At 40.0% G+C, this 17,126-nt stretch overlaps 1 protein-coding gene across 1 annotated transcript in view; it reads right to left on the minus strand.

Annotated features, from left to right (window-relative positions):
* Positions 1-17,126, minus strand: part of FGD6 (FYVE, RhoGEF and PH domain containing 6) — a 181,341-nt gene that overhangs the window by 150,553 nt on the left and 13,662 nt on the right.

The following is a 17,126-nucleotide window of genomic DNA, read 5'->3' on the forward strand; positions in this document are numbered from 1 at the left end:
CAGAGAAGGAAGGGTGTCATACTCAAATAGAAATAAATCCCTGTGGGTCCTCTCATACTGATTTAGAAAAATCACAAATTAACATTATCTATGTTGTATTGTGGGGAAGGCATAGGGTGCAGTGGATACAGCACTGGGCTGGGAATCAGGAAAACTCATCCTCCTGGGTTCAAATCTGGCGTCAGACACTTTCTAGCTGTGTGAATCTGGGCAAGTCACTTAACCCTGTTGGCCTCAGTTTCCTCATCTGTAAAATGAGCTGAAGAAGGAAATGACAAACCACTCTTAATATTTTTGCCAAGAAAACTCCAAATGGGGTCACAACTCAACAACAACAATGCTATGTTATATTTTTATTTGGGTTTTTTTGTTAGCATTTTCTAATTACATTTTAATCTGGTCCCCACTGGGGGAGTTTTTGTGGACAAGTTTGAAGCCTCAGGAGTAGAGTAACTAGAAAGTGAGGAGACAGAAATATAAGAAAGATGGCAGATTGGTAAGAGTTTTATTTGACCCTAGAGATAACAGGGAGTCACTGGAGCATGTGATGAGAGGGGCAATGTGATGAGACCTACTATGCTTTAGGAAAATCAGTTTGTGGAAGAGAGACAGGAGTACAGATGACTAACATAAGCACAATTCTAGCACGTTCCACAGCAGACTTGAAAACATGGGCGGCCACACACAGTGTTACAAAAGCTAACTGGTTCAACCCTACAGATTGTGTTTGCTTTGTTTTTTATTTTTACCTAAATGCTTATGGGAAAATTGGCTTTCTTTGTTCATTATTTATTATTTCACCTTCCCCAAAATAGAAACTGAAAACTCTTTGATAAACGGTAAACAGACCCTCTAAAAGACAAGGGACTCTGAACTATCAACGCAGTCCTTGATCACTCATAGATTTTTAAGGAAATCACTGCACCAGCATGATTCACTTTCTTTAACTCTTAGAGGTGTGAATCATGAGGGAGACACCATTTAACCCAATAAAATGTCATGTAACCAACAAGAGGAGAGTCAATGTGAGGAGTATTATAATATTCATGACAACGATTATAATATTTCTATAGTGCTTTAAGGTCTACAAAGTTCTTTATGCAAATTAATTCATTTGACCCTTATAACAACTGTAAGACAAATACTTATCCTCACTTTATTATTCCCTCTAATTGGTGGTGGTATCATTAAGTCATTTTCCAGTCATATCTGATTCTCCATGACCCCATTTGGGGTCTTCTTGGCAAAGATGATGGAGTGATTTGACATTTCCTTCTCCAGCTCATTTTACAAACAAGGAAACTGAGGCAAATAGGGTTAAGTGACGTGCTCAGCACCACACAGTAAGTCTCTATGAGGCTGAATCTGAACTCAGGTCTTCCTGATTGATTTCAGACCCAGAGCTTTCTCCACTGCACCTCCAGGGACACAGTAAATGTGATGGAAAAGAACTCTGGATTTGGAGTCAAAGGCTAGGGGTTCAAATGCTCACTACTCCATTTACTGCCTCTATGACTTATAGGCAAATCACTTCATTCCTTTGGGCTTCATTAGTAAATTGAAGGGATGAAACGGGATGAATTCACTGGATGAAATTACTAACCAATCAACAGCATCTATTAAGTGCCTACTACATTCCAGGCTGGAGAGACAAAGACAAAATTAAGTTGGTTTTGTGAAAAAGGGGATAAGTATATGCACAAAATACACAAAATAAACACGTGGTTATTTAGAAAAGAATCATTACCTGGACAAAGGTACCTTAACACCTTAACTCTTTTGGAAACGTATATGATCATCTACATAACAATATTCCTGCATGATTCTATAATCTCACCGGTATGGGATATTCCCTGCCAAAAGTAAGGAAGATTCATCTTCAGGTTCAAATCTGGCCTCAAACACTTACGAGCTGTGTGACCATGGGCAAGTCACTACACCTGTTTGCCTCGGTTTCCTCATTTGTAAAACAAGGAAAAGGAAATGGCAAACCACTCTACTAACTTTGACAAGAAAACCCAAATTGGGGCAGCTAGGTAGCACAGTAGATAGAGCACCGGCCCTGGATTCAGGAGGACCTGAGTTCAAATCCGGCCTCAGACACTTGACACTTACTAGCTGTGTGACCCTGGGCAAGTCACTTAACCCCATTGCCTAACCAAAAAAAAAAAAAACCCAAAAACAACCCTAATTGGGGTCATGAAGAGACCCATGAAGACCCAACTGAAATCACTGGGAAACCACCAACCAACAAATACATATTAAGGCAGAAAGGACTTCTTTGTATGCACACGATGTTTCTTCTTCCAACATCAAAGTAAAGAATAATCAGCTCTGCCCCCATCCAAGACTACTTGAAAGTCCATATTATACCAGAATAGATGGCAATGACCCCAAACTGAAATATCTCCTGACCTATGAAAGTGGAAAAGGGGGCTTTAACCTAAAGATGAAACTTCCAAGTCAAGAAATTGCATCTTCAAATACACTTTACAGGAAGTGATGTAAATAATTAAGACTTTCAACATTTTTGCTATTTAAGAATGAGATTAACTGTCCATTTAACTTCTTCTTTCCCCAGTTTGATGAGAGTTCAAAAAAAAATAATTGTCTCAGTATGTAAAAATAAGTCTAAGAGGCTATTGAAAATCAAAAAGCTAAATGAATACTGTTAGTTTAGGCTCCCACCAGAGGCTTCTGCCATTAGAAGCTTGGCAACTTGGCTGAAAGATGAGGATGTGAGTTTAAACAAAAACCAGTCTGGAGTTTTAAAGACACACCCAAAGCAATCCACAAATAAAGGTGTACCCTAACTTAATACTAGAAGTAAGAACACACTCCTATTTAAGAGAGAAGTTCAAGCAATTGCTGATGAGAACGGGACTTTATTTGGGGGTGGTAGGCAATTGGGGTTAAGTGACTTGCCCAGGGTCACACAGCTAGTAAGTGTCAAGTGTCTGAGGCCGAATTTGAATTCAGGTCCTCCTGACTCCAGGACAGGTACTCTAACCACTGTGCCACATGAATGGAACTTTTTTGGAACTGTTTTGGTTGTGTGTAATTCCGAGGCCTTGCTGGGGTTTAATAAATGTTTGCTGATGGACAAAATGAGCCACCCCCACTGGGGCCGTTTATCAGGTTATGGAAATCCAAGTTCCTCTAACGATCTCCTCCTGGCTTTCCTAGGCTGGGTGGCACAGATGATGGAGCACTGGACCCAGAGTCGAGAAGATGTGAGTTCAAATGTGGCTTCAGACATTTCCTAGTTGTGCAATCCTGGGCAAGTCAATTAACATCTCTCTGCCTCAGTTTCCTCAAACATAAAAAAGAGGTTAAGAAATGCAACTACCTCCCTGAGTTTTTGTGGGGATCAATTGAGATGTTAGCACAGTGCTAAATAGGAGGTGCTAAGTAAATGCTTGTCCTCTTCCCCTTCCCCCTTTCCTCTCTGCCAATCACAGCCCAGTTTTCTCAAAGGTAAAATGACAGAATTGGAATAGAAGGTTTCTGAGATCCCTTCTATGATCACTGCGTAACCAGCCGAAATAGGAAGGGTTTAACAGGATTAATAAATTTATATTTATGTGCTAAGGTAAGAGAGCTTTAGGTTTTCTAATCTAAAGCATCACACATCGTGTATGAATAAATGAAAATGCTTCTAACTACTTGTTAAGCTCTAAGGATACAAATACACAAGCAAAGGGCAGTCCCTGCCCTCAAGGTGACCCTGTAATAGGAAGAAAAAACATGCAGAGAAGGAGGGCCACCATTCAATACAGAAAATTACAGGGATGGTGGGTGGGGTCATAGGTGAGTGGACTGACACACCCCATCCAGGAACAATGCCCAGCTGATGTGATTGATCATGGTTCAAGAATTCAGAAATGGAGGGGGGTTGGGAGCAGGGGAGGGCCTGAGAAGGCAAGGCCCTCTGGCCATCTAGAGTAGAGAATGAAGTAAAACATGGGCAGGGCTTTCCAGAAACAGTGGTTCTACAGAGGCAGTCACCAATGATGACCTCTGGATCCCAGGGCAGAAACTTCTCCAGGGTGTCAAGGAAATCAGGGAAGAGGAGATGGTCATAAAATAATATTGCAATTATCCAAAAGAGTCAGAAGAAATTCTAAGCTTGATTTCATAGTAATTCACATTCTTTCTAAACTGATCCTAATCTTATTTGCCATTTTCCCTAGAGGGCATTCCATTTTCAACTAGGTACTGCAGTCCTCCAAGCCTGGACCACTCTCCCTCCTCACCTCTACGCTCCAGGGATTCTTCCCTTTCCAGGCTCAGCTCAAAGGCCACCCCCTTCACTTACTGATTCCCCCACCTGCTACAACCCTGCCTGCCACACTACACATTTACCTATGTCTACGTATTATAGCCTCCCCCCACTCCGAGTAGCATGTAAGCCTTGAGAGCATAAACCATCTTATTTTTAATGATGATAATAATAATAACTAGCATTTATATGGTGCCTATGGGCATGTAGATGGTGCAGTCGATAAGAGTGCCCATCCTGAGGTCAGAAAGACTCATCTTCCTGAGCTCAAATCTGGCCTCAGACACTTACTAGCTGTGTGACCCTGGGCAAGTCACTAAACCCTGTTTGCCTCAGTTTCCTCATCTGTAAAATGAGCTGGAGAAGGAAATGGCAAACCGCTCCAGTATCTCTAACAAGAAAACCCCAATTGAAGTCATGAAGAGTCTGACGCGACTGAACCACAACAACATAGTAGTGTACTATGTGCCAGGCACTGTACCAAGTGCTTCACAATTAATACCTCATTGGACCCTTACAACAACCATGCAAGGGAGGAGCTGTTATTATCCCCATTTTACAGATGAAGAAATTGAGGCAAACATCTCCATTAAGTGAGGTGCCTAGGGTCACAAAGCCACTCAGTGTCCGAGACCAGACTTGGACTCCGGTTTTCCTCTCTATCCACTGCACCACCTATACCACTTTCAAGACAAATTACAGGGGATTAGTTTTAGCAACAGCACACTACAAAATTACACATTCTGATTGAATTTCACTTATCTCCTCCAGCAGGAAATGTGAACGGCAGCACTTCAGCTGTACATGGTACTGTAACTTAACCATTGCCTAATATTTAATTTTTTTTTTTGGTCTTCCGTGCCAAGAAAGAAGACCTAGTACTTTTCAGCTGTAGTTTCAAATTTAGGCTAAGTATGTAAACAAAAGAGGTTTGCCAAAACTGTGTGGTTAAGGTTCCAAGCAAGAAACACAGAATTAAGGAGCCTTCCAAATCTGTGATATTTCCTGAACCAGTGCTGAAAATAGCTCACAGGAAAGGGCTGTTGTTCAACCATATGAATGGGCCTTTTCATCAATTCCCATTTGTTAATGGACAGACACTTCAGCTAATGTATAATCACATCAGAGTTGGGTCCATATCATAAAAACTTGGAAAAACTTGATTATTACCGCTGACTTACCCGATTAGATTTTTTTTTAAAAAAAAAACAGCAACATGATCAGATGCAAGATGGATTTAAAGTGAGATTTCTAATCTGGACTGTGTAAGAAAATGATACAGATTAAGAGTGATGCTAATAACTCTCCCGACGTATTGAGTCAAAAGAAATTCACAAGTTGTTAGTTATTGTGAAAAGACCGTTCAATAATCATAGTTCATAGGTCTAGAGAAGGAAGGGAATTCAGAGGTCATCCAGACCAACCCATTCATCCTACACATGAGGAAATTAAGGTCCTGACCTGCCCAAGGCAACACAGCTAGTGAGCATCAGAGGTAACAGCTGACCCCGGGACTGATTCCAGAGGCAGCCTTCTCCCCCACACCACGCTGCCTCCTAGATTAGAATATTCTATGCACTTAAGCAAAACTTATGTTCTAGAAAAACTGGCAGAAGTAGATAACAAGCATCTGTTAAGTGTCTACCATGGGGAGCCAGGTGACGCAGTGGATAAGAGTGCTAGACCTGTAGGCAGGAAAATCTGAGTTCAAATCTGGCCTCAGACACTAACTGCATGGCCCTGGGCAAGTCACTGAACTCTGTGTCCAATGATTGGTGATTAACAAATTCAGCTGTTTGAGGTAATTCTCCACTGCAGTTCCTATTCTCATGTATCATCATGGCTGGATAGGTTTGAGACACAGTATTTCTATATCATAAATATTATCTACCTATCTATCTCGAATTTATATACACACATATAATCCTTTGACTTAGGTGTAGGCATATATACATATGTATGTTACATAGATACATACACATATATATTAATAGACAAATTAATATGTTCCTTTATGAATTCATGTTATATGTGTGTCTATGTATTAACACACACATTACATGAGTTATTATACATTAATATATTAACATGTTATTGTATACATGTATACAATATATACAATCTGCATGCTGATATTAATGTATGCACATACACATATGTATCTATGAATATGCGCTTATATATACATGTATGTGATGTGTGTACTTGAATACATACATACACATAATACATGTATGCATGCACATATTCCCATACACATACACATGTGTATGCGATGTGTATGTGTGTGTACACACACACACACACACACACACACACATAATGCCTAGACCTAAGTCACAGGATCCAGTATTCAAACATCAATTAGCAATTTGATGTGTTTCCTGACACAAAGTCAACTAGTGTCTTTGTAATTCTGTTTGATGTTTAAAATAGGAACCATTCTTTAAATCACACTATGGTGATTAAAGTTTCAGCTTCCTTCCCAAAAGGACAATAGACTCAAAGTGTTTTAAAAATAAAAGAACAAGAAACTGATCATAACCCAAACGTGTGATGACCGCCAGCCACACTGAGGGGATGTGAAACTGCTTTCCCCTTTGGCAAAAACAGAAAAGAGTCTGTCCTCGACTTAGAAACAGGTTGGATCCTCATTTTTCATATGCATGTCAGTCATTGGAAATTCAAAAGCACTGCTTCCCACAGAAATGTTATGCAGAAAGAGAAGCAAAGCCAGATTGAATGTCACATATAAGTATAATGACCAAGCTCAAGCCGTCAGAGAAAAGTGAAGAAAAGATCTTTCTCCCTTCTTGTCATCATAGGGTCACGAATAAGGAATATGGTAGACACTGCCTGACACAGGGAATGGGTTCTATTAAACTAGCTTTTTCTTCTCTGTATTTTTTAAATCATTTTTACAAAGGAGGATTGTCTAGTAAGAGAGGGAGAGATACAATCATAAATTAATGCAACATAAATACAAGGTATTGATGGTATATTTTTTAAAAGAAATGTTACAAAGGATTAGTAGGTTTCCAAATCCCTGATATAGCTGAAACACTCTATTTATGCACCTTTTAAAGCCCTGCAACATCAAGGCTCCAAACCGCTAATAAGAAAAATGCAAATCAAAACAACTCATAAATATTACCCTCCTGGCCACTCAATTCTGCTTTTTAAAAACACATATATGACACCTTTTATTTTTATAGCACTTTCGTTTCTGAATATATCCCTCCCTCTCCCTACCCCTAACTGAGATAATCTTCCTTTCCATTGCAACATTGCAATCATCCATCACTGAAAGAAAGAAGGAGGTGAATTTTCTCTGTTCTTCTCTGGGTTTAAATACGATGGTTTCTAATTGAGCACTTGCTCTTTTTTTATCACGGGAACTGTCTCTCATAACCCTTCTGCCAGGCCACATGCCAGAAGACTCCTGATTTAACTTCCATATTTCAAGGGGATGAAACAGTCTTGTATGGAACTCCCTAATGCAACTTTTGGGATTATCTCAGGAAAAGTCCAATCATAAGAACAAAAGACATTTACCCTCTATCAGGGTGATGGACTTGACAACAGCAATCTGCCCTGTCCTGCTCTGTTTCCCATGACCTTGGTAAGGGCTCTAGATTAAAAGTGCCTTTCAGCCACTCTGGCTGTCTGATAGCTTTAACCCCTTCAAACCCCTTTCATCTCCCCTCTTTCCCCATTAAGTGGACAGAATTCCACAGGCATCTGGAGCAGGTAGGATAGCCTAGTCACAATCACAAATGCCATCAGGAAAGCCCTGGGTAGTTATGGCGCAGTGGTTAGAGCACCAGGCCTGAAGTCAGGAATACTTATCCACCTGAGCTCAAATCCAGCCTCTGATGGCTTATTAGCTGTATGACCCTAGGCAAGTCGTTTAATTCTGTTGCCTCAGTTTCCTCATCTGTCAAATGAGCTGGACAAGGAAATGGCAAAGCACTCTAGTATCTTTGCCAAGAAAACCTCAAATGAGGTCATGAAAAGTTGGATACAACTGAACAACAAAAAAGTTATGGGCTTAGATGCAGGATTTGGGGCACGTAACACCAACAGGTCTTCCTTTACTTCCCAGGCAGAATTATAATAGCAGCTAGCATTAAATAACATTTAGTACTTTACAAAAATCATCACATTTTATCCTCCCAACAACCCTGGGAGGTAGATGATATTATTATTCCCATTTTACTAATGAGAAAACGGAAGCAGGCAGAAGTTAAGTGACTTGCCCAGGGTCACAGTCATTAAATATCTTGGGCAGGATTAGAACTCAGGTTTTCCTGACTCTGGGTCTAATGATCCATCCATTGTGCCACCTAGCTTTCCCTTGTAGTCACATTATATTTACTTGGGATATATTTTGTATGAGAGTCAGCCGGAGTCAGTACAGTGGACAGAGACATAGCCTGGATGTCAGGAAGGACATGGACTGGCCAGGTGACCCTCCACAGGTTACTAGACTCGATGTTCCAGGCAACATGGTAAGATGGCGGAGGGAGCTTCCTTCATCAACAGTTACCAACATGGATGAAACTGCATACATGTGTGTATGAATATCTCTATCTACATCTATGGATATGGATATAACATATCTATTAACAGGGGGAAGGCACTAGAACTAAAAAGAGCTGGGGAAGGATTCCTATAAAAGGTGGGATTTTAGCTGGGCCTTAAAGGAAGCCTATAGCTATATCTACAGATATAAATATGTATACATAAGTATCTATCTATACAGATATAAATATAACTATAAATATATAGCTCTAACTATATATAAACTATATCTATAGATAAAGGTTACAGATACCTTATCCATGTATATCTAGAAATATGTACATATCTCTATCTACATCTATAGATATTATATAGGCTATACAAATAGATTATATCTGTATATAAAATATTTATATCTATAGAGATATAAATACATCTATCTATATCTATGTCTATAAAATATAGGCTATATAGATAGAAGATATATCTATATATAGACATTTATATCTACAGAGATACAAATATAGATATAACTATATATAGGCTATATGATATATGTACAAGATATATAAAATTATATCTATAGATAGATGAGAGAGAGAGAGAGAGAGAGAGAGCAAGAGAGAAAGAGAGAGAAAGTTTGTTCAGGCCCAACTAAAATTCCAACTTTTACCAGAAGCCTTCCCCAACCCCTCTTAATTCTGCTGCTTTCCCTGTGTTAATGATTTCCTATTTATCCTATATATAGCTTTTTTGGTCTATATTTGCCAGTAGTGTCCCCCATTAGACTGTAAGGTCCTCGAGGGCAAGAACCATCTTTCGCCTCTTTTTGAATCCCCAGCACTTAACACTTAGTAAATGTTTGCTGACTGGTATACATACACACATATACATAGCCGGATGTATATGATCATTTATAATTCTGACTTCAATGTGGAAAGGTTGCTCTATTTGGAGTCAGGAAACATTTTTGTTTTTAATATTGGCTCTTCATTAGCTCATTATTTGTGTAACTTGGGACAAGTAACTTCATCTATTAAGGCCTCAGTTTCTTCACCTGTAGAGGGGTGGGGGTCGGGGACCTGGGCCACCTCCAGTCATCTTGACATCTGTCTTGCCTTTGGACTCAGATGTGTCTCTGGAGGACAGAATGAGGCTGACAACTCTGCACAGCTCTGACTCACTTAGATGCAATTCATGCCAAATCAAGACATCACCTCACGATGTCACTGGTCGTCTTAGAGAAGGAAGGGCAAACAACAACAGCAGGGGATTGGACCAGATGAGCCCAGCGGTCCCCTCCATCTCTAAGGCCTTCTACGAGCCTTCCATCCCAGATTTTGTATGCTTCAGAGAGGAAACCCTGGGAAGAAGAGAAAGCGTGTCCCCAGGCTTGGGTGAAGAAGCCATCTCAAAGACAGGCAGGATGCTGAAAGCCTCAAGTAAGAGGACAGGATGCACCAGTTACTAGGAGAGCATTCATTAAATAAATACGGCACTGTTGCACCCTAAGCAGAGCTCAGCAGCACTCTAGGCCTTGTCATCAGTACAAACCACAGCCCTTTTTAATTTCCAAAGAAGTCATTAGATAATCAGGAGACCACCCTCCAAACAGATTAACAGATGGAGTTTCCACTTAGGCTCTCCAGAAATTGGGCCAGGGCGATAAGAACTGGAGAGTTTTGTTTTATCAGCAAGAATATTTTCTTATTTTTTTTCTGGCTAGGCAATGGGGTTAAGTGACTTGCCCAGGGTCACACAGCTATCAAGTGTCAAGTGTCTGAGGTCCGATTTGAACTCAGGTCCTCCTGACTCCAAGGCCAGAGCTCTATCCACTGTACCACCTAGCTGCCCCCCCAGCAAGAATATTTTCATTTAAGTTGCTGATGTTCCTTTTTTTTTTTTAAAAGAACTCCAGAGAGAAGGCAAGGAGGGATTAAAACTTGCCTCTGATGCTTATGCCCCTGACCCGGGGGGCAAATCAATTCATTTCCCCAGCCCTCCATTTCCCCTTCTACAAAATGAGAGGTTTAAACTGCATGGTCTCTGCAAATGAGATAATACCTGCAAAGCACTTTGCACAGGGGCAGGTACACGGTAGGCATTTAACAAATGTTCCTTCCCTCCTCTTGTTCTGCCCTTGCAGCTGTGCACCTGGGACCCTATAAGCTCTAGGATGATTGCCTATTACTACATGGGATCAATGTCACAGAATCACAGGACACCAGAATTGGAGGAGACCTCACGTCACTTCTAGACCAACCCACAGGGGACCTGATCCCCTTTTACGACAATGCCAACTAGGAGTCACCCACCAACTTTAATTGTCTTTCTCTACCATTCTTTCAGTAATGGAGGCTGAGGATTTCCTGGAGCTCAGGAGTTCTGAGCTGTGGTGGGGCTAAGCTGATCAGGCATCTAAGCAGGGGCAGGCACCAATGTGGGGAGACCCTGGAGACTAGGGGTGGGCTAGGAAGCAGGAGGAGGGAGCACCAGACTGCCTAAGAAGGGCCAAGTGATCAGAAGTGGGATTAGCCTGTGCGTGGCCAGGGTGACCCCAGTCTTAAAGATAAATAAAAAGAACCAATTTGGCATTAAAAAAAAAACCCATCTCAAGACAGAATAACAATGCAAGAATTACTATTAACAGCTGCCTTTTTGATGAATGATGACATTAAAAAACCCCACCCAATTTGGAGAAGCATTCCTTCCGTGCTTTCAAAACAGACTTTTTCATCATTTCAATTTCAAAATGGAATAATACCTGCAAAGAAACTACATTAAGTCACAGAACAGTGAAGCCTTGGGAAATACTGTCTTGATAACCAACAACAGGAAAAGATAAGAGCAATGCATCTTAGCTTCTCCTCCAGGGCCTGAACAGCAAGCATTCTGATGGTGGTTAAGCTGAATTAATACTACCCATCCCAGCGGGGAGGAGGGGCAAGGAACAGGGCTTTAGTGGAAAGGATGAGATAGATGTTTGAGCTGCTGGTAACTAAGGCACGTCCATTTCATCATACCAAGCCCAGAGCAGGAATTTCTTAATCTTTTTTGGTGTTATGTCTGGGGAAGCCTTCTCAGAATCATGTTTTTAAATACACAAAGTAAAACATGAGGATTAGAATGGAAACCGATCACACTGAAATATGGTTATTAAAATATTTTTTAAAAACACAGGTCCCAGATTAAGAGCCCTTCAACCACTAAGACAGAGACAACGGTTATCTCTATCAGTGGACGGAACATACACAGGGGCAATCACAGATGCTGGGCTTATCTCTCCCTATTTAGGGTCTGCTACCACACAAACACGGCTGTTTCCCATAAAGGGACTCCATTCCGGAGGTGGAGAGCTATCCACAGCTGACACTTCTTAGGGAAAACAAACAGAAGGGGCAGTGAATGAGTGACATTGAAAAAAAAGTTCATTTACTGAAAGACTCAAACCTCTCAAGATACTCCATGGTTGACCTGGGCCCACCTTAGGCCATGTTCCCCAGGTCTCCCCGTTTTCAGAGTGCCAGTCTGTCTGCCCAGCCCCACCTCATTTTTAGTCTGTCCTGACCCCCTTCTCTACTCTTGTTTTTGTCCCCTCACCGAGACATTACTGGGACAGACTGCTCTTACCCAGACTAGACCAAGAGAATCCTTCTCCTTTATGACTCTCACATCCTAAGGGATAGCTACTATCATCACCATTTTCAAGATAAGAAACTTAGATACAGACAGGTTAAATGACTTGCCCAAAGCCACTCAACTGGCAGACTGAGTAGCTCCAAATCTTGTGACCTTTCTACTTCACTCCCATTAAAGTTAGCCATTAATAGGACTACAAGAGACTAAAAGGGGAAGATTAAAGTCAGTCAGACCCTCACATATCATCAGGTATTGAAATGGAGGGGGGGGAACCCTAATCATTTCTCCAAGTGTTTTTACAAAATAAAATATGAAATTTTTTGAAGGTAAAAAAAAAATCCTGGAGTTAGAGTGAAATCAAAATCAACAATGTAACTTAACCCCATGCTTAGCATAGGGATTACCTATTATTTATTTATTTAGTTATTAGTTATTTAGCATGCTTATTCCCTGTGTGACCCAGAGGCAAATCACTTCATTTCCCCTTCTACAAAATGAGAAGCTTAGACTAGATGGTCTCAGCAAATGAGATAATATCTGCAAAGCACTTTGCACTGGCAGGCACACAGCAGGCACTTAATAAGTGTTCCTACCCTCCTTTTGTTCTCTCCTTGCACCTCTGCAAGACCCTATAAGCTCTATGATGCACTATATACATGCATTATAAGCACACAGTAGGTGCTTAAGAAATGCAATAAGAAATTAAGAAATAAAAAAGCAATTAAGAAATTGATTAAAAATGAGGAAGTTCATTAAATTAAAATCAAATAATTTGATTTGATTCAAAGCATCAGGTCAACAATAGAATCTTGTCAACACCTCAACTTTGTTGTTGTTGAGTGGTCCCATTTGGGGCAAATTAACCAAATAAACATAAAATACAATCGATTTATAAAAAGATGATTGTAAATCATCAAGAAAAGGTTAAATTATGTGGATATATTCTAAACAGATATCAGGAAAGGTTTCCTACAGCAAATGGTGCATGAGCCTTGAAAGAAACCAAAGATTCCAAGACATGGAAAGAGAGGAAGAAAGGATTCCAGGCATGGCAGACAGAGCTGGTCAAAAAGGCAGAGACAGGAGACGGCAGGTCAACTGAGAAGAATAACCCAATGGCCAGTTGGGCTCAGCCTTGGGACACAGGGAAAGGAATTATGTGTGTAAGATGACTGGAAAGGAAAGAACGGGTGCAGGCTTGAAATGACAAACAGAGGTGTTGGTATTTGACTCCAGCGGTAGCAAAAGGTAGTGAAGAGAATGCTGGGCTTGGAGGGAGGAAGACATAGGTTCAGATACTTCATTCCAGCAATCAATAAACATACATTTATTAAGCACCTCCTGTGTGCAAGGCACTGTGCTAAGTCCTGTGGGTACAAAAAGAGGCAAGACAGTCCCTGCCCTCAAGGAGCTTACTATCGAATGGCGGAGACAACATGCAAACAAACGTATATAAAGCAAGCTACATACAGGATAAATTGAAAATAACTGGCGGGGGGGGAGCACTAGAATTAAGAATGGATGGGAAAAGCTTCCAGTAAAAGATGGGATTTTAGTTGGGACTTAGAGGAAACCAGGCACTCTTTAGGGCCACCATACTAAACAGGCAACGATGAACTCTCACCATATCTGTGCCTGGTAGCAATGTTCTCTAGATTTCCAAGGACAGAATGGAATATAAAAAAGAGGAATCAGACAGAGAGAAAAAAGGCAAAATCAGCCAGAAATTTCTAAGGAAGCATGTGGAGAGAGAACAAAGGGATGTCATGAGAGATCAGCAATACCCTGACAAGTCTTTAGAAGGTCAAGGAAATTATGGACATAGACTTTAGCATGTCAGCTAAAACTCCATAAAATAATATGACCACCAAAAAGTGTGGATATCTTAAGGCCTTCCAGACACTACATGGGTGACATGTTAGCATCCCCTAATCCCCCACCTAAAAGAACAGTAATTACAAAGAGGGCCTCGTAACTCTTGTCAAATAAAAACCAACAGATCTGCCACACAATAGAATACTTTGGGGGAAGGGGTGCTTAAGAGAAGAAAAAAAAGGAAGCAGCCCAGAGTGGTTATCGTGTTTGCTCGGACTTCCAGGCTTGTTTTCCCTTGCTGATTTTTTTTTCATTAATAACAAACACATTCTAGATAATTACTATATGTAATAGTATTATAGATAAAATGCTAAACTAAGAGTCAGGAAATTCTGGATTCAAATTCTGACAGCGTTAACCAGCTGACAATGGGCAAGTCACTTAACTTTTCAGAATCTCACCAAGAAAGGCAGAGGCTCTTAATCTGGGATCTGTGAACTTATTTTCTTGAAAATTATTGTGCATTTCTACATATTACCAACAAAGCCCAACAGCAAGAGATAGAAAGAGAGAGTCCATTTAAAGTTACTATAGACATTATAAAATATTTAGGAGTTCACCTACCGAAACAAACCCAGCAACTATACGAACACAATTACAAAACACTTTTCACACAAATAAAGCCAGATCTAAATAACTGGAAAAACATCAGTTGCTCATGGGTAGGCCGAGCTAATATAATAAAAATGACAATTCTACCTAAGTTAATTTACTTATTCAGTGCCATATCAATCAAACTGCCAAAAAATTATTTTATAGAGTTAGAAAAAATAATAACAAGATTCATTTGGAAGAACAAAAGGTCCAGAATATCAAGGGAACTAATGAAAAGAAATGCAGGGGAAGGTGACCTAGCCGTTCCAGATCTTAAATTGTATTATTATAAAGGAGCGATCATCAAAACTACTTGGTACTGGCTAAGAAATAGAATGGTGGGTCAGTGGAATAGTTTAGGTATGGAAGACACAGTAGTCAATGACTATAGTAATCTACTATTTGATAAACCCAAAGACTTCAACTTCTGAGATTAGGACTCACTCTTTGACAAAGACTGCTGGGAAAACTGGAAAAGAGTATGGCAGAAACTAGGCATAGACCAAAATCTTACACCATATACCAAAACAAAGTCAAAATGGGTTCATAATTTAGATATAAAGGCTGATATTATAAGCAAACTGGGAGAGCAATGAATAGTTTACCTGTCAGATTTATGAAGAATCCATAACAGAACAGAAGAATTCATGACCAACTTCATGACCAAACAGGAGATAGAGAACATTATGAAATGTAAAATACATAATTTTGATTATATTAAATTGAAAAGTTTTTGCACAAACAAAGCCAATACAACCAAGATTAGGAGGCTGGCAGAAAACTGGGAAAGAATTTTTATAACCAGCGTCTCTGATAAGGGCCTCATTTCTAAAATATATAGAGAACTAAGTCAAATCTATAAGAATACAAGTCATTCCTCAATTGATAAATGGTCAAAGGATATGAACAGGCAATTCTCAGAAGAAGAAATTAAAGCCATCTATACTCATATGAAAAAAATGCTCTAAATCACTATTGATTAGGGAAATGCAAATCAAAACAACTTTGAGGTACCACGTCACCCCTATCAGATTGGCCAGCGCCTGATAAAACAGGAAAACGATAAATGTTGGAGAAGACGTGGGAAAATGGGAACACTAATGCATTGTTGGTAGAGTTGTGAAATGATCCAACCATTTTGGAGAGCAATTTGGAACTATGCCCAAAGGGCTATAAAAATGTACATACCCTTTGACCCAGCAATAGCACTTCTAGGGCTGTATCCCAAAGAGATTATAAAAATGGGAAAAGAACCTACATGCACAAAAATATTTCTAGCAGCTCTTTTTGTGGTGGCAAAGAATTGGAAATTGAGGGAATGCCCATCCATTGGGGAATGGGTGAACAAGTTGTGGTATATGAATGCAATGGAATACTATTGCACTGTAAGAAATGGTGAGCAGGCAGATGTCAGAAAAACCTGGAAAGAGTTGTATGGACTGATGCTGAAGTGAGCATAACCAGGAGAATGTTGTACACAGTAAAAGCCACATTGTGAGATGACTACCATTAATAGACTTAGCCCTTCTCAGCAATGCAAGGATCTAAGACATCTCCAAAGATCTCATGATGGAAAATGCTAACCACATCCAAAGAGAGAACTATGGAGTTTGAATGCAGATCAAAGCATACTATTTGCTATTTCTTTTCTTCTGTTGTATTTTGTTTCCTCTTTCTGGTGGTTCCTCCTATCAGTTCTAATTCTTCCTTACAACATCACTAATATGAAAATATGTTGAATAGGAACATTATGTGTGTGTGTATATATATATGTATGTATACATATCCCATATCAGATTATGCGCCATCTGAGGGGGTAAAGGATGAGGAGGGGGAGAAAAATTTAAAAGTCAAAAGCTTATGGAAGTGATTATTGATAAATCAAAATAAATTAATAAAAAAAAAATAAAAATTTTAAAATATTTCCCATTTACACTTGACTCTGGTTCAGGCTGTCCCCAGGAGTGGCCCACATTTTGGCTCTTTCTGTGTAGTGGACAGACAGCTGGAACTGGAGCCAAGAACAACCCCACTTCAGACACTTGAAGGGCCGTGTGGCCCGAGGCAAAACATTTACCTTCTTGGTGACTCTGATTTTTCATCAGTAAGATGAGGGGGTTGAACCCGACAGCCTTTGAAAGGGTGTTTAGTGAGTCTAGATCTCTGATTCTATAACCATAAATGGCTCTGCTGTGGCAATGCACCCACCAAA

Source organism: Phascolarctos cinereus, unplaced genomic scaffold (assembly GCF_003287225.1).
Source record: "Phascolarctos cinereus isolate Bilbo 61053 unplaced genomic scaffold, phaCin_HiC Scaffold_1;HRSCAF=81, whole genome shotgun sequence".
Taxonomy (NCBI): Eukaryota; Metazoa; Chordata; class Mammalia; order Diprotodontia; family Phascolarctidae; genus Phascolarctos; species Phascolarctos cinereus.